At 42.4% G+C, this 18758-nt stretch overlaps 1 long non-coding RNA gene across 2 annotated transcripts; it reads right to left on the bottom strand.

The window, feature by feature from the left end:
* Positions 1-528: 528 nt before the first annotated feature.
* On the bottom strand, positions 529-16244 carry LOC308594823. Of its 2 annotated transcripts, none has more exons than XR_014011639.1 (3): positions 16097-16244; positions 7048-7248; positions 529-3871 (listed from the first exon to the last, which is right to left on the bottom strand). It is a non-coding gene; the product is annotated as an uncharacterized lncRNA (long non-coding RNA). The 2 variants fall into 2 exon arrangements; XR_014011640.1 differs by lacking the exon at positions 16097-16244 and adding an exon at positions 11392-11446.
* Between the last annotated feature and the right edge of the window lie 2514 nt (positions 16245-18758).

Below are 18758 nucleotides of genomic sequence, written 5' to 3' on the forward strand. Positions count from 1 at the left end.
GTAAAGATTGATTTAATTTCCATCTCCTTATTCCTGTTTCCCAATCTGGTTTTAATCTTAACTGGACCGGCTTATGATCCGAAATTATTTTTGGTAAAATTTGTACCTTATCAATCCTTCTTAGCAGCTCTATGGAAATCCGAATGGCATCTATCCTGCTAGCCAATTTATTTGATTCAGAAAAGTATGTGTATTCTATCTCTAATCTATGCTTATATCTCCAGGATTCCATTAAATCTAGATTTTCAGTCATTTTTACAAACGTGCATGATCTTTATTCCCTCCGGTAATATTTCAAGTAGAGTCTTCTCCCTGACCTTTAATCTTTGTGCACTAGTCCTCTGGGGTTAATTAACGTTTACTGGACCACCATGACTCGCGTCAGGTCGTTTTTACAAATAAAATCCAAACCGTTCCCCTTCTCCTCTTAGTCTCTTCTTTAGTGACCCTTTTTCTAGGTTAAGGGATTAAGAATAAGGGAAATTTTGCCGCCGTTCTTACCCCTTCGGGTTTTAGAGGCTTGCTGCCAAGGGTTGTTCGCCTCCTTGCGCCTGGGTATACTCCGTTGTCTCACCTCTTGTAGAAGATGCGAGCTCCGGAGGTCCCCTTTTTGACGCTGCAGGATAAGTTCAGTTCTGGGTCACCCCCAGAGCCTTTGGGGGGTCATGTAGCCTCCATGTTGCCCCCTAAATCACCCTCTGGCAGCTACTTTTGCCGCAGAGACTCCACGAGGCATACCCGAAGAGGAAGGCGGAGAAACCGGAAGTCAAATATGCAGACTAGTGATTAAATACATTTCAAGTTACTGTCCTGAGATGTAAATAGAATGTTCACACATCAGCTACATGTTAAGAAGCTGCCTGAATCTGCTTATAGATGTGTTAACAGGGACAGGGAACCCATAACCCTAAACTGCTGCAGTCCCATCAGCCCCATCCAGCATGGCCAGTCATCAGGGAATTATGGCTTAGCAAGATCTGGACAGCCACAGGTTTCCTCATCCCTGCCTTATTATTTTTGAAGGAGAATATCATTGAGGCCAGTCTGAAATGGGTATTGCAATGGATTTTTTAGATTTCATGTCTTCCAGATGCCCAACTGGTTACCTTCAATCAAATATTGGTAACATTGTTTTGTTTTGTTTTTTTAAAAAAACTTCAGTGTGCAAGAAAATGTTTTGTAATAAGAAGCAGCTACCTGAAGTAAAAAAGAAAATGTTTTGGCACATAAGTCACATTTCTGAGTTAAAGGGTTTTGGATTGCATAATACCAGAAGCAACTTTTTCCTTTTACTTATGAAACTGTGCCACTGACTCAAAATCTGAAAGATGAATACGGAGTAAACCCCCTAAAGCAAAGAATGTGTGATTTATTTCCATGGGGATAAGCAGACCAAGGTTTTGTTCCTGTGTTAATGCAGAGATAGCTTTTGCTGAATAAACATCTTCCCTAGTATGTGCAATATCTATGAAAAGCCATTGTTTAAACAAAAATTAATGCAGTTGCAGCATTTTAATAGTTTAAGATTGCAAATCCCTTTTGATATCTTTAAATTAGGTGCCACATGACGTTGCTATCTGGGAATTAAAGAAAGCAAATTAAACTACACTGTAAAGCAGGAAAACATGAAAGAGGAAAAGATTATGGGAAGGGGTTTGTCAGTCTGGTTCAACTGCTACCAGTAATAATGATAATATTTACTATTTCTATAGTGCTTCAAAGTGCAGTACATTAATGAGCTCACAGCACAGTCTTGTGTACATTTGCTTGAGAGAAAGTGCCATTAAATTCATTGGGGCTGACTTCGGGGTAAGCATGCATAGGATCATGCTGCTCATAATGCTTCCAGAATTCCTGTAAGGTTGGCAAGAACTTTTGTCCGGTTGTGCAGATTGGGGAGAGATCAATGGCACCAAAGGAAAGCGGTTTGCCCAAGACCACAGAGTGAGCTTATAGCTATTGCAAAGTTTAAAACAGAGACTTGTTGCCAGGCAGCTGTTGAGGCCTCAATGTCCTGGCAAGTCCCACTGCTGAAGGTGGCTGGGTCCAGTGGCTGTCACTTCCCCCACAATGGCCTGGAGCACTAATCTTCAACAGGTAGTTCGAGAGCCGTTACTGGGTTAAGGCATGATCCAAGGTGGGTGGCAACAGCATCATTTCCACCATGCAAACATATGCTGGTTTGGATAACAGTGGGTCCCAGGTCTGAAAGGGCTGAAGACTATGGTCCTAGAGGCATCCTAATTTAGAGGCATTGAAATGGTAACAGCCAGTTTACAGGTAGTGCTATCTAAGCCAGGGCATGCCCAAGAATGTTCAAGGGAGCACACCAGAAATCACTTTTCCAAGAGCACCCGTGCATCTGGAGCCAGCCCCGCCTTGAAGCTCTTGGCAACCCCCCCTATAAGTAACTACTTTGTGCCAGCAACCACATCACAAAGCCTTTTAGAAGAAAGCCACTGCACTTTAGACCAGTGAGGAGAGAAAAACCCTTCATGTTCTGGAACTTAATAGGCAGGGTTATTGTATTGTGATGGATATCAGGAATTTAGATGGGCTAGAGGAGATGTGGCAATTGCGGAGGGAGAGCTTTGACATATGAGCTGAAGATTGGGACTATTTAACGAGTCTCCTTTAGCCCACCTCCGTGATTTATTGAAAGAGCTAATCTGAATGCAGAACAGGCGCTGGCTTTTATGAGATGTGTTGACCTTCAGAGTTAGGTGATCAGGCTAACATGGAAAAGTGTACCAGAGCAGCCATATGCAATAGATACACTGTGGTACTAAAATATCAAGCTCCTAAGAAGTGCACAGATAGCTTTGATGGAGAAAAAATATGGGTTTTGTCCAGTTTTTTAGACATATCCCTTTTCGTTCCTCAGCCATCAATTGTGTCCTCTTTCCTTTTGCTTCTTCTCTTCATGGTTATTCAGTACCATGGAAATGTTGCTCACCTAGATAAATTTCAGGGCATCAGCAGTTTGGCAATCTGGCTGGTGACAGATTAGATTCCCGAGAGCTTTGTGGTTTTCGGCTTCCTGATAACCTGAGGGAGGTTTCTGTGGGAGCTCTTCCAGGGGCTTATGCAGTTGGCAGTGTATCTCTGGTTTGCCGTATAATTTTTCATGCCTGTGCTTTGAGCCTTGCAGCACTTCCTGCTTAATGCCAATTCCTTTCCTCTGATGTGGGTAGACAATTTCACAGCTTCTGTCAAGCTGGTTCCTAGCTCAGGGCAACTCACCCCATGCTTTGTAAACAAAAGGCTCATTATATCAGCGTATCCTGCAACTCAGCTTGACACTCCCACAACACTCTTGGGGTGAAGTCCTGGCTCCGCTGGAGCTGATAAGAGCTTTAACCACAATTTCAAAGGAATCCATATTTCATCCATAATATTTGATGCCGTTATTACATGCTGCAGGTGTGCTGAGAAGGGACCACACCATCGAGATCTGTAGTGCCCCAAGCTAGTCGCTGTGCTGGATCCCCAACAGCTGGCACATTCTGTTCCTAATTCACAGGGAAGATGATTGCAAACAGATGTTACCCCTATGGCACTCTTACCTAGATGACAACAATCTCCAACTGGATTTTCCTGTGGGATTGTGTTCAATATATTCAATGCTACAAGGACTCATTTGAGTCAAATGAGGATATTGGCAAAGCAGTTTTGTGCTGCATTGTTTTTTTTTTAAAAAAAAATTATCCCCAAAGCAATGATACTGCTGTTAAGGAGAATCATGTAAGATCAAAGGGAGTCTTTGGTAACATAAGGACTCTTCTTCATTTCTCCATTGTCAATGGAACCCAGAAGAACAAATGTTTTTCATCCTAAGGACTGCATTTTCTCATGGACAATCTTCCAGAGGCTGCAGAGGGATAGAGAGGCACAAAATCTTAGTGAATGGGGAAGGGTAGCAGAGGCAAAAACAAGTAGGTCAGTGGTTCTTATCATTGTATAGTAGGCTACATTTCAGCCACACAAAAGTTTATTTTCTATTGCAGGAACATATTGGGCTCTCCCCCTACCTAATGTGCCTGATTGGGTCAGATGCATTTATTAAACTCCTGTCAATTGACAATTTGTACAGTTATCCCTCAAATATGGCATTGCATCTACCAGTACATATTTCTGTCCTACAAATATACTTAGACTGAGGCTCCCACCTTGCACTGCAAATTAATTGCATTAATTCAGATTGTATCCCTACATATATGCTAAGAGCAAAATATTTACATAGCTTCCTGCTTTAAGACTGAAGAGGAGATTTAAGTTTACATAATAACGTTCTGTTTTTAAGGTTGAATCTTAACCCCGCCTTGATTATTTTGGTGTTGGCAAAGGTGCTAAGGTCTGCTTTACCATCTGATGAATAATTTCAGTCCTCCCACAAAGAATAAGGTCCATAGTCTATGATAGGCAAGACTGCTGGGAAGGAACAAAAACCATTCACCACCAATAATGTGAAGTCATTAGAGCCCAAGAGCAAGTTTACCTCCATGTCAGGGCCCTTGTTCAGAATACACCTTTACATTTCCCCAGATATTTGAATATGAATAGAAAGGACTGTATTTTGGAGTGGGCCCACACTTCTGCCTTTGACACTTGATAGACTTGTTGACCCTGGATGGAAGTGGAATTCACAGAATGCCACAATGGGCAGACAGAACCCCAAGAGAAGCAGAACACTTTTGCTGGTTCCAAAATGGAAACTTTTTCCAATTTTAAGCGCGCCTTAAAAAGAAACCTTAACTTTCAGTCTTCTTGATACAATCATAAGGCAGGCATGTTATTTGAATGCCACATTCAATATTCTGTGGCATGTTCCCCCCCCAAAAAAAAAAATTTGCTAACTTCAACGCCGTGTGTAATGACGAAAGCCATTTCAAACCATTAATTTAGCTTACCTGATATTTTTCTTTTCCTAAGCAAATTTGGACTAGGTAAATTCACCTGCAAAAACCTTTCCAAAATGCACATTGGTTCCAGAGGGAGGGCAGAAGGAGTTTGAATTTGGGGGTGGCATAACTTTAAGAAGTGAGATCTCTGCTGAAGGCTGAAAAGCACCCGAGGGTCTGACAGCTGTTAGTTAGCTGTTACAACCCTTCTGCTCTTACCTTCCTTTTGCAAGCCTATTTTCCATTCCTGGATTAAGCTGTAACTACTTCACATGCCTTTTATTTACACAACACTGCCCCATTTCTACAGTTCCCAGTTGCAGGCATAATATGGTGGGAGCCACTAAATGCCCTGAACAATGCTCCCAAGGGTCCCTTAACCCACTGGCGGGTCTTACTGTGCCATTTGGTGGTCATTATTCCTTAAAAAAATAAAAATAAAATACAAACAACCTTTTAAAAAGAATGATTTTGCAAACAATGGTAATTAGAAGTTTGTTGTGATTTCACTTATCACACATAGCTTGACACTGTAGCATATTATTGCTTAAAGATAGGGAATTCTGGTTTTAGTTCTAGCTATCTTGGTATCTCAGGAAACTACATGATGTCATAATATTAAACAGTGAAATCTGAAGAACAATAAAGTCATTTAGATGGATCCCCACTCTGAATAGTAATGGATGATTTTTTGCTTTCTTGGGCACTTTACCTCTGGAAAGCAGGGTGAAATCAATTATTTCAGCACTATAAAGACAAGGGTTGTGTCCCAGACCACAATCACAAAGCAGGCACATTTTAATACCCAGAACGACCATCTGGATCATGTTGACTTTTGTTCTCTCTTTTTTACCATGGCAAAAGGGGTAAATGAAACCCAATTCCTGACTGCTGATGTCATGGGGATTCCTTCAGTCAGGCAACAGCTGGAATCCCCAATCCCAGAGCATTTATAATTTTTAGAAAATGTTACAGATGTTTTGTGTAAAGAATCACTCTAATATACATTAACATTACCACGCTGTCTGGGTAAGAAAGAAAAAGAGCAATTAAGAGGCCAACTGGCTGATCCACAACCCAGTTAAGCTGAAGCTCTTAGCTTTAAATTAATTCAGATCGATTGGCTTTAGCAGTATTAAACTGGCCCACATCCAAATACTTCTGCTTGATTGTGTTGGGGATTGGATTGAGTGTGTAATGCAATTGAATGCAATGACTACCGGCTATCAAAGAAAAGTGACTAGGAAATGTCTCAAGGTAGGCTCTGGTTATAGACTCATAAATGTCAGGTTGCCAGGTGTCCCCCTAAAAATTATTTTCAGATTTTTATATCATGTTGTTACATGAGAATAAAAGTTATGGAGCTTAACTAACACACAATCAAGGGATAGCTAGAGGCTGTCCCCTATCATTGCCCATTGACTGACATCCAAGATTATCTGTGCTACAAGCACCAGGCAAGGGGACGACGGAATGGGTGGAGGAACAGCTTATGGAAACAGAAGGGAGGACTTGATAACCAATTGCAAAGCTGAGCTTATATGTGTGTACTGCAGTCTGAAACTTCCAAGCATTTACGTTTTAGATGCTGGGTTTTGGAGATATTAAAAGCAAACTAAATTCCTTTGCCAGATGGATTTTCTAAGCACCAACAGCCTTAACAGAAAATCCTCTGGATTTGAGATGCGTTCAGAAAGAGTTAAACACTGTGATGATGAAACAACAAAGAGATGCAGAACCTTTTCATGACAACTCATTCAATATCACATTTGCTTCAGAGGTTTTTGAACCATCTGTTGTAAACAGCTCATTATACAGAGCTGTGACGAATATATTTAGGATAGAAGAGAAAATACTGATGGTCAATCTCTTTAAAGTGCAAAAATCTCATTCCTGGAAGTGAAAGAACAATGTGTCTTGGGATCATGGAAGATGATTTTGACTTGCTTATACCTACTATACCAAGAGAGTTGAAAATAACTTTTGTCATTCAAAGCCTTTAGTTTAGGAGGTATGTAAATGTGGCCATTAATCACTGGGCTAAACTTGTTCAGTCATAAATTGAACAATAGAACTACAAATAGAAATAGCACACAGTTTTCTTATTTCCATGTTCCAAAGTGAAGATCGTAGTTTCATAACTTACAACATCACACTGAGCCAGTTTCAAGGTTGGTTCAGAGTGAAATCTGGCTCACAAAAACCAACATCTGGAATTGGAGCTGCTGATATGAGTGCTTGATTCTTCAAAGGCTTGCAGTGAATTCTGGTTGCATATGAATTAACCTGCAGTCCAGTGGCCAAACCTCACTCTTCTGGGCTGCTACAATAGATTTTGTACCTGGGACTGGGGGTAGAATGGAAAAAAAAGCAGTATAACCACATTATCTAAGAGAAATGCTTCGTTTCCATTCAATGCTTCATTTCCACTCCCCCGGTCATGATGCAGATTGGTAGGGGGGAAATTCAATTCAGTTCACATTTAAAGGCGAATCTGCTTAATTCACAGTAACAAAAACAGTAGTCAAACTGAAACATTTCCCCAGATAGTTCTCCACGCAAGTGGTACAAAACTGCATATAGTGGGGGTAAAGTGTGCATAAAAATGCAGAATTATGGGGAACTGCTTTGCAAAAATGTGGCACATTGAGCAAAATTCCATACAAAAATATGCATATTCAAAACAGTTCACACCAAAAAAGCAGATTCATTTTCATGTGGACTTAAAAAAAAGAGAAGCAAACTGATATGGAAATGTGGGAACTAGAAAAATGAGAAACTGAGATTGTAAGATTTGCCTATCACTAATCAGCCCAGGTTACAAAGTGACTTCTATAGGAAGGGAACTGGAGGTTATTTCCCCTGCCCCTCCCATGAGAAGTGCTTTCTCCAAGACGGTAAGCAAGGTTGGAGAAATGTGAAAAGACACTTGCCCATGGTGTATTTCTTTTAAACTTTTGAGATGATCATTCTAGATTTTATTAGAAACTAAACTGAAAAAGAAGCAGACATAAAGGCATAAAAAAGAACCTTGCTGGATTATGGCAAAGGTCTAGTATCTCAGCAATATTACATGTTCCATCATACGAATGTGTGATTTGCATAAGGGATGCCTTACTGAAACTTCAAACATGGGGTCAGGAACTTTGGTCAGTAAGGATTCTTGACACTGTGAATGCCAATTATCTGGGCATGCACCCAGCACATACAGTGTTATCAAGGGTACTTGCTGCCCTACACATTGCACCTTGCCCTTTTATGACAGAATTTGTCTTTAGATACATGCAACATCTGTGGGGATGCTGAAACATCAGAGCAGATGTAGGTAATTCTGAGGATGTTGAAAGGTCCACCTGTATGGAATGATTTTCCCCAATCAATTTCTGTTCCTTAAAAACAAAACTGAATAGGTGCCTGTAACACACATCGAAAAGGCCAGCAATTATTTTAGACCTTTATAACAATGTTCAACACCTGGAAGAATTTGGTCTTTTAAGCTTTGTGGAAAATGTTTTCACACTTAGCACAGTTTTTCCTCTCTTAACTCCGCCCCTGCTCCCCAAAACTCCAGAGTAGTCTGGGAATCATTAAGGAGCTAATGCTTTCATCAAACCCATAAGCAATGGGGAGATTCTACAGTAAATCAACTTAATTCACAGGAGGTTTCAACAAAGCTCATTTTCACTCATCCCGGGCACAGGGAATAAATCTTGAGGACCTTTGAAAGGGACCTATGTTTAAGCCCAAGGCTTCTGTCTCAAGACTGGATTTAAAACAATAGGAGAGGCCTTGCCAGATCCCCTAAATTCCAGTGTCATTTTGGAGCTTGACAATATTTCAGCATGCAAGAGTTACTCTATGTTAGCTGAACTGTGGGTCAGCAACAACTCTATGAACAGCGAATATAGGCTAGAGAGAGTTCTATGAGGAGGTGGAAGAGAAAGAGAGAAGCAGTGTATCATAGTGGTTAGAAAGTTTAATACCTGGTGTCATTGGGTGAGCTTGGGCTAGCCACTGTCTCTTAGCCTAACCTGTATACAAGGTCAGCCCATCCCGCTTTGCCACTTGAGACGAAACAGGAAAGTGCTTCCACAAAGTCTCACTTACCAGGGTCATATGACAGTGGCTTCTGGTGATATGCTACAGAACTCTTGCGGCCATGCTACCCCAGTGCTGTCCAGCAGGATTCCGCTGCCTGAGGCAGCTGATTCAGTCCGCCTCATGGGCAGGCCGGCGCTGCCTATCTCACATAGTTGTTGCCAGGATATAATAGGGAGGTGAGTCATGTATGCCATCGTGAGCTCCTTGGAGAAAAGGAAGGATAGAAATCTAGTAAATTAATACAGAAGGAGAATAAGAATACTGGATGAGTCAGCTTCTACATTAGAAAAACTGGGAGTTCTTGAGCTTCAATTAATTTTGAATGAATCAGGAAACTTTCTTTGACTCTAGCCAAGGATGAACTAATTTAAACATCTTAATTTCTTAATTATCCTTAGAATTATTTAATGACTTTAAAGGCAATTAACATTATAGTTTGACTTTAATTGTAGATCATTTGGTAATTTGTTCTGTAACTTCCACTTATATTTACAAGGTACACTGCATACTTTCTGACTATGTGAAGTGAACCTATTGCTATGTACACCACATCTGTAACGACTTATGAAGTGTTTCTTCCCCTTGCATTTATTTGGATGGTAGAATGCCAGTCTCTTTAAGCTTTTGTACATGGTCTTACTTATGTTTCTTTTTCTTAAATATTAATCTTGCTTCATTAGTTTAAACTTTAAAAATTAAAGAAATGTTTTTAATAGTGGGGTGAAGTTCAAAATTTTTGGAATTCCTCCCTGCAGGTTTGTGGCATTCAGTGGCACTGTAAAGTCCACAATGTGAATTTGACTGAAACTTCAGTAGTAATTAGGAATGAGAGAGAAATTGGCATGGTCTGCTTTTCAGAGCAGACTGACCCAGTTTGATGTTCCTGAACATACTTGCAGACCGAAACATAACTATCCATCAGATCGCACATTTCCTGGATTTTGCACTGGCATTTCAGCCCCCAAAAATGTGCACAAAATTAACACATTTAGTGTTTTAAAATGTGTACAGAATGCATGTTTTAGGGAAAGGGTCATGCATACAGTGGATGAGTGGGGGAGAGCGGTACACTTAGAGCCTACATACTGAGCCCAGCAAGCAAAGTGGAGAGCTTAAAATTCTTTTTCACACCAAATAACCCAAATGAACCCAGCACAAAAAGGTTTTTAAGCTCTTTGCATTGCTTAGGGGCAAGGCCATCTCAGCGCACTAGCATTGGAAGGCAGGGATGCTCATGCAAGATCTCATGGGAACTCAGATGGCCCTGAGAGATCTCATGAGAGAACCATCATGCTGGGTGTGTCTTGTCCCTAAGCAAGGCAGAAAGCTTAAATGCTTTTTGTGTTCCCACCTGCCCAACTCATGGTAGAGAGCTTAGAAGCTCTTTATACATTGGGTAACTCCAAGCAGATCTGGAGCAAAAGGAGGTTTTATCTCTTTGCATTGCTAGGATTTGACTTTCACATTTTCAGCCAGTCTCCCTTCAGCAATGCTGGCATCTGTCCGTCTTGAGAGACAACAGAAGAGTGTGCCACTGAGGGCAAAGTCAAGCCATTGGAGCTTTACGGTGCTTGCTGGGGCTGTAGAGACAAATACAGGAGAGACATGTTTTATTGCAGCTGGGGCAGACAAAGCCGTCCAGTTTTGCTGTACCACAGAGTTTCTTCTCTCTGAGCTCCTCCCAACAGTAATTCTCCTCTGGTCACTGCTGTGGATATACATGACCTGGCACTGTGGTTGTTTGCAAGGGATTCCCTCATGATAGAGTTATCGCTGAAATCACACAGGTTAAATGCATGTAAGATGTAATTGTACTGTATGAAATTGTTGTTAATTGGGGCTGGGATTCCATCTGGAAGTGCCCAGAAGTTAACAAAAGATAGAAAACAAATGAATCACTCAACATGATAAGATCATGTCAGATTCACATGCAAAGCAAATATTAACTAAAGGAATATAGCCTTTTTGCTAGGTTCTTGCCAGTCAATAATGAAAAAACACTTGTCTACCTGTGTAGGCAAGACCAAAGAAGGCACAATGAATAATGTGGCTTGCCTATTTTTAAGGGTTATTTATTTCTACTCAGAACAGAGTATTGAAGGATGATTTATAGCATGTGCTCATTTTGACCCAACAGCAGTTGTTGCTTCAGTTTAAACTCTTCTGCAACCATGCTACAACATTCTTACCCAATCGCTAATTCAAACTAGTCCATGGTGCACTGTCCCTTTTAAAGCAATGACCTCTTGCATTGCACAAATGCCAGGAAATTCTGTGTATGGCAGGTCAGAATCTCTGTTTTTGTTTTGTTGTAAAACACACACACACAAAACACCTTTGCACTTAACTTAAGCAAAATTAACATCTCTGAATTATCTAGATAACTTACCTTACACAAAAGGATTTTTGTTGACACACAGGGGCACATAGTACTTGCTCTCTCATCCCCTTCCAGCTGTAAGTCTGTCCTCAATTGGCAAAGGATGTAGCAGCTGCCTTGCTTAATCTAACACTCTGTGGACATTTCATATTCTTTTAAAGCAAGGTCATTTCTTTCTCATCCTCTTTGGCTGCAGCAGTCTGTCTCCTTTTCCCCCCATCTAAGAATCTCATCGGTTCCTTTAGGCAAAACAATTTGAACTTAATAAACTCTTAGCTTCTCTAAGAATACCAGTTTTCAGATACTAAGGAGGTTTATGCAAAAAGTAAGGGTTTTAAAAATAAAGAAATGGACATTCTTAGATTGTCAGACTGTACTGTCTAACAAGCATGATGAGGCGAGAAAAAAAATCTTGGAATTTAGCAGATTCAGCCTTGCATACTCCTAATGTTATTGATGTGAGAGACAGTGATAGCTGTAACTCAAACTTAATTGCCATTCAGCTGCTTATGAATAAAAGATCAACAAACCTTTTTTCTTCTCTCTCCAATTTAGCATCCCAAATTATTGCATTATGGTTGTGTCCAATGCTAGTCCTACTCAGAGTAGACTCACAGAAATTAGTACACATAAGTTAGTTTCACCCATTAATTTCAGCAGGTGTACTCGGAGTAGGACTGGCATTGGCTATAACCCTATGTCTATAAAAGAGGGGGAATCATCACAAACGTGTATTTTTTTTCACACACCCCTCAAAATATGCATTTAAATAAGATGCTGGTATAATACAGAGTATTTTTGATAGTTGCTCTGAGTTTATGTTATCTGGGAACTACGTCTTTCTCCTGCAGGCCCACCACAGCCTTAGCTTGAACCAATGATAGGCAATAGTGTGACATATTTCTATTTAGAAGGTTGCCAGAAGGAAATAAGGGATAGAAATACTTACTGGGAACACATGCCCAGGCGTATAGTATTCTTAGAGGTGGAATTATGGGTCATTGTCCAATAATGGGAAGCTTGGTTTAGTCATGGAAAACCATTCAGGTGGGTCAGAAGTTCTCTTGGATAAAAAAAAATAATCATTTGAATTAATTGTCTCTTAGTGTTTATTGCTTTATTTGCCTGAAAGTTGAAGGTGCTCATCTCCTGTACACCTGTAGTGTACTGCCTCTGCTTCCTGAGTCAGATCCACCTCACTCAGAGGTGTGGGATTAGACTATGAAAAGGTCTTAAAGAGGTTTCACATTAGGGCTTCCACAGCCATTCTCTAGTACCCTACCATCTGTGATACAGAACTCTGGTTCCTTTTAACCAGGGCTTTTTTTCCCAAGGGGAACTCACAGGAACTCAGTTCCAGCACCTCTCAGGTGGGAGCTATTGCCATTCTAAGAGAGCGAGGGAGGTGTTCATGGTGAGTTCTGGCACCTAATTTTCTAGCAAAATAGTGCTGCTTTTAACCAAATAGAAAACCAACCAATTCTTCATAGCCTCACCTCTCCCTCCTCATCTGCTCAAACAGAAGCCTGACTCCTGGCCTGTCTTTGACTGTGCCACCTGCCTCTAGCCCCTTACACCCCAGCAGCCTGCCTCTGAGCCTTGCCAAGCCCTGGCAATGATTCACTGACAGCAAGCATAAACCTTCATTTTAAGTTGTTATGAATAAAAGGAATCCACACATTGCTCCAGTGCTTACAAGCATTTCACAACGGGGACCCTGTGATGGGAGGTTGTCTGGGCCATAATAGCCAGTGACAGAATATTACCTTCCCTAAACACCCTTTTGCCACATTATCCCCCAATCAACAAACATCCCTTTAACTCAGCAGACGATAATGGCACTCTCAGAGACATTCTGGCCTACCGTTTGGGAACTATCATGTTGTTCCTCAATGCCAGTTTCACACATACAGTGGTGCCTCGCAAGACGAAATTAATTCGTTCCGCAAGTTTTTTCTTCTTGCGAGTTTTTCGTCTTGCGAAGCACGGTTTCCCATAGGAATGCATTGAAAATCAATTAATGCGTTCCTAGGGAAACCGCCTTCAGACCAGGTCCGGGGACAGTCTGTCCCCCGACCTCTTCTGAAGGCTGGGGGGGGAACAAGAGCTTTTCTTCCCACTGCCAGCCTTCAGAAGGCTGTTCTGAAGGCTGGCGGTGGGAAGAAAAGCCCTTCTTCCCACCTCCCACCCCGCAAGCTCCGGGGACAGGAGGGCTTTGCTGCCGACCGCCAGCATTTTAAAAGCCCCTGCTGTCCCGGGGCGATTTTAAAATGCTGGCGGGCGGGAGCGAAGTCTCTGCTGTCCCGGGGAGATTTTAAAATGCTGGGGGTCGGCAGCGAACGCTTCGCTCCCGCCCGCCAGCATTTTAAGATCGCCCGGGGCAGCGGAGAAGTCTCCGCTGTCCCGGGAAGGCAGGCGGGGGGGAGCAAAGACTTTTGCCCCCCGCCGGCCTTCAGAAGAGGTCCAGGACCTCTTCTGAAGGCCGGCTGTGGGCGAAAGTCTTTGCTCCCGACCGCCAGCAATTTAAAACAGGTCCCCGGAGATTTCCCTATGGGCTTTCGTCTTGCGAAGCAAGCCCATAGGGAAATTCGTCTTGCGAAGCGCCTCCAAAACAGAAAACCCTTTCGTCTTGCGGGTTTTCCGTCTTGCGAGGCATTCGTCTTGCGGGGTACCACTGTACTGTGAATCCTCTCTTGCAAAATCCAGAATGCCTTTAAAATGAGGACAGACCTAGAGGGAAATTTCTGTACTAAACTAGGAAACGGAAGTCTGTGTGGAAGAAATGAGCAGCAGATGGATGGTCTATTATGCATTTCTCATTTGGGGCACTGCATGCAATGGAGTTAATAAGAGAGCTTAATAAAGATAATAGGATGGGTATGCTATTATCTCCTGGAAGAACTTATGTCCTTTTAATTTCCCAGAGTCTCTTCTACCTCTCTTGTGACATGATTGTTTGCTGACACCACAAAGCAACAATCCTATTATCTCAACATCATTGCAATCACTGGCAAATTACCTGGTGCTGTAAAATAACTTTTTGAAAAGTTAATTCCATATATTCAATCCAGCAGTAACCCATACCAGTTCTTCCCGTACAACCCTGCAGAAGTAAAGCTTTTCTGTTCTCTGCACAAGTAAAATCTCTGCTTCATATCCTAGCATCTCCCTTATGTTATCTCAATAAACAACTTCTAATATTTGGTCAGGGGTAGGCTGACAAGGAGATCTACTGGTAGATTTCTAGATGACTTGCAATAGATCTCCAAGCACTTATCTTATCCCCAGTTGTTTAGCAACAGCAACAGCCACAAAGCATCTTGCCCTGCACTTTAGGCTGCTGGAGTGGGGGAAAACAAGGAATAGATTTTGGGGTGACAGGATTAGGAGCTTGCTTCTGACATTGAAATCACATTTCTGGGCTCTGCACCTGCCCAAAGGCAATGTGCTACTTGTTTTCTCCCACCACACTCCCACCAATCTGACCACCATTTTGTATCTAGTTTCAGTTGACAGAGCTCATTACTAGCTTAAAACATTGCTAGGTCATTCTTTTCCTGAATCTGGATTGAAACTAGTTAGTGGTGTTTGGACATAAAAAAGCACCCCCAAATTTTATAAGAAACAACAGGACACACACAGGATAGATTTGGCTTGTAGCTTACATCATGTGTACATCTCTTCCCAAACCAGTGGCTGGAGTGCACTAGAGTTAAGTAGATATTACAAGCCTGAAGTCTGCCCATCCCTGAAAGAAATCATGAATGGTCTTCAGATGTTGTAGTCAACAAATCCCATAATCCCTGACTCATGGTGACATCATGATGGCTCATGGTGATGGAAATTGGATGGCCGCAGGTTCCCCACCCAGAATAGGGTAAGCTGAAGCTGGGAGACAGCGACTTTGTCAAGAGAAGGGACTAAAGTCCTGCTCAGACAACAATTATGTGTAAAATGGAGAGGTAGGATTGGACCCACTGGTCTCACCTCTTGACCTTTGCACACTGATCAGGTCTGATGAGCTGTGTTTACACCAAAAAAGTTTATATTAACATAGGATCTGTTCACAAAATCCAATCAATATTCAGTCTTGTACTCTTTGCATTGATTTGTAAGAACATAAGAAGAACTTGCTGGATCAAGCCAATGACCCATCTATATGATTGTTTTCTGAATGGGGCTCTGGCGAATTCATTACTGAAGTGAAATTTGAATGGAAGAAGTCCTGGTTGGTGCTCTTAACCACTACACTAACTTCCTATAATCTCTGACTATTTGCGCAGACAGCTTTCATAATTTGTACAGGCTAACATATATAGATGTCAAATGATGTTTATCTCTTCCCCTATGGTCATGTGAATTGGCCCCTCCTGATTCCAGGGATAACTATGTAGCTGAGGTCAAAATGGTAGCCCTCGGATGGCACTGGCAGAGGCAGGCTGCAAAAAGCCAGTCATACAAGAGGGCAGAGCTGCATTTCCTCATGAGTAGGAGTGATCCTTCTGGCCTAGTTCTGGCTCTTGATGAGAGTCTACAAAGCACCAGACACACTGCAATCAGAGCACTAACATTAGCTCAGACAGGATGCATGAGTCAAGGATACTGAAGGAAATGGGGAAGATCTGCCACTTCCCAGTTGCTGACCACTATTTGCGAAAAGAAACAAGAACAGTTTAATTTGGATTTAGCAACTGAACCCTCCCCTGTGACTTACTGAAAAAGAAGAAGGGCTTAGCTGCGGAAGGGAAGACTTGTGAGATTCTGGCTGTAGCAGAAGCCTCTCCAGAACCATCCTTTTCAAATGACAGGGCCTTTTCCTGCTGCCTTTGATTTTCTGTGTCCACACTGTCAAGAAAAGAGTGTGTGCTAACCACCAAGGCTGCAGTAACAATTATGCTGTCTTCTTTCCTTTATAGCGGGCTCTTGGACTGGATTAACACCCTAGGTCAACACATAAAACCAAAAATAGAACCATTATAACAGGTCCCATTTATCTGGGTTGGCGTAGTGGCTGCATGGAGAAATAAAAAAACAAAGAGAGCTCAGCTGGTTGACCTGGGTCAGCCCTAAAAATAGATGCTTCTCTTCCAGAGCACACTTTAGCTTAAGTAAGAACACTTAACGGGACATTTGGTGTGAAAGGATGGAGTCTGCAGGCCAATGAGCAACACGGGACATAGCCATTTTTTAACTCAGGTCCCTAAGCAATATAAAAATGCCATGTGATTTTGGGCTCCTTATACCAGTGTTTCCCAACCGGTGTTCCGCGGCACACGAGTGTGCCGTGAGACACCGGCTGGTGTGCCGCGAGATGCCTGGAGGGAGGCGGGCGAGTCGGGCGGCGAGAGGCGGGGCGGCGGCAGCGAGGAGAGGCCGCGCCTCCTGCTGCTGCCTGGCGCTCCTCCTCGCAGCCGGCAGCGCTGCCTGGGCGCCTCCGCGCGACTCTGCCTCGCTGGGTTTGGTCTCCCAGCAGAGACGGGTCACACGCGCACCTCCCTCCCTCCCTCAGCCTGCGCGGAGGGAGAGCCAGAGAGAGGCATCGCTCCTGCGCGGCGGGAGAGGGAGCAGCCGGAGCGATGCCCCAAACGAAGGCATGGGACCGGAGGGGAAATCCTCCCGGCGTGACGCTGCGCGCTGACGTCACGGGGCGGGGCTTTAATGGTGGTGTGCCGCGAGATTTTTTTTCAATAAACAGGTGTGCCGTTGCCCAAAAACGTTTGGGAAACACTGCCTTATACTAATAAAAGAATAATTGGGGAGGGGGAAGCAATTCCCTGGCTCCAGCCAGTGCTGGCCCAAGGCATTTTGTTGCCTGAAGTACAGTTCAAATATATCTCTCTCTTCCTGACTAGGGCAAACACTTCAAAAAGGCTTGCTTGCTCATTCAGGCACCAATTTCTGCCTTATCTATTACCCTCTCATGGTGCTGCCTGAAGCAAGTCACCTGATTCTGCTGTACAGTCCAGGCAAAGACTTTGATGTAAGCTGCTGAGGTGGGTTTCAAAACAAAGCCTCCAGTAGCCAATCTCCAGTATCAGCTAGAGGCCTGTGGGAAACCCTAAAAACAGGATCTGGGCACAAGAGCGCTTCACCCATTTGTGATTCCCAACAACTGGTATTCGGAGGCATACTGCCTTGTCCTCCATGGATTTTTCAAATCATCTTTTAAAAACATCCATGTCTGCGGCCATCACTATCACTTGTGGAAGCAAATTTGATAGTGAAAAAGTAGGTACTTTTCAAAGTGAAAAAGTACTTTTCAAAGTACATTCAAAATTACATTCAGTTTCAATGGACATTCCTGAGAGAGGAAGAAAATATATCCATTTTCTCCAACACCATGTATAATTTTATACACCTTTAACAATCCTCCCTGAACTCACATTTTCTCTGAACTAAAACGCCTGAAATGCACTCTTTCCTCATAGGGGAGTTGTTCCATCCTTGCTTTTTTTTGCAGCTGTCACACACTGTGCTGACATCTAAGTACACAATGTCAACAGGATACCTCTTGTCTATATGCTTGTTGACGCTCTCAAATAACTCTAATCGGTTAGGGAGACAGGACTTTCCCTTGCAAAAGCCTTGTCGGTTCTGCTTCCGTCAGACTGGGTCTTCTATATGCATGGCTATTTTATCTTTAACAATACTTTTCACTGGTTCTTCCAGTACTGACATTAAGCTAACTAGCCTGTATTTTCAATGATTCCCCCTGGTGTTACCATTGGCCACTTTCCAGTCCTCAGGTATGGGGACAAAGGGACAAAGTTACAGATTTTTGTTAGAAGACCAGAAATTTCACATTTGAGTTCTTTCAGAACTCTTGGGTAGATGCTATTCAGAAATGTCAACTTGTCAGTTTTTATTTTGTCAATAAGGCCTAGGACTTTGCCTCTTGTCACAGTTCCTCAGACTCCCTTCCTGCAAAAGTTAGTTCAGGAATAGGTATCTTCTGTATATCTTTCACTGTGAAGACAGATGCAAATAATGAATTCTGCTTCTCTACAACCTTATTATTATCCTTGAGCACACCTTTTAATCTCTTGTCATTCAAAGGTCCAAATACCTCCCTAGCTGCTCGACTAGTGTATTTAAAACATGTTTTGTTGATCTTTACAATTTACTTTATGTCAGCTTGTTTATGTTGTTGGTCTTTATGTGCTCCTCAAATTCCTTTTTAGCATCCCTCATTGTCTGCTTAAATTTCTTTTGCCAAAGTTTGTGTCCTCTTTGTTCTCATTTGAACAAGACTTCCATTTTCTAAAGGATGCCTTCTTGCCTCTAACAGCTTCTCTGACTGTGCTCATAACTAATATAGGCATCCTCTTGGCCCCGGTAGTACCTTTCTGATCTGCGGTATACATTCCAGAATGTGA

Source organism: Podarcis bocagei, assembly GCF_964188305.1.
Source record: "Podarcis bocagei genome assembly, chromosome: 9".
Lineage (NCBI taxonomy): Eukaryota > Metazoa > Chordata > Lepidosauria > Squamata > Lacertidae > Podarcis > Podarcis bocagei.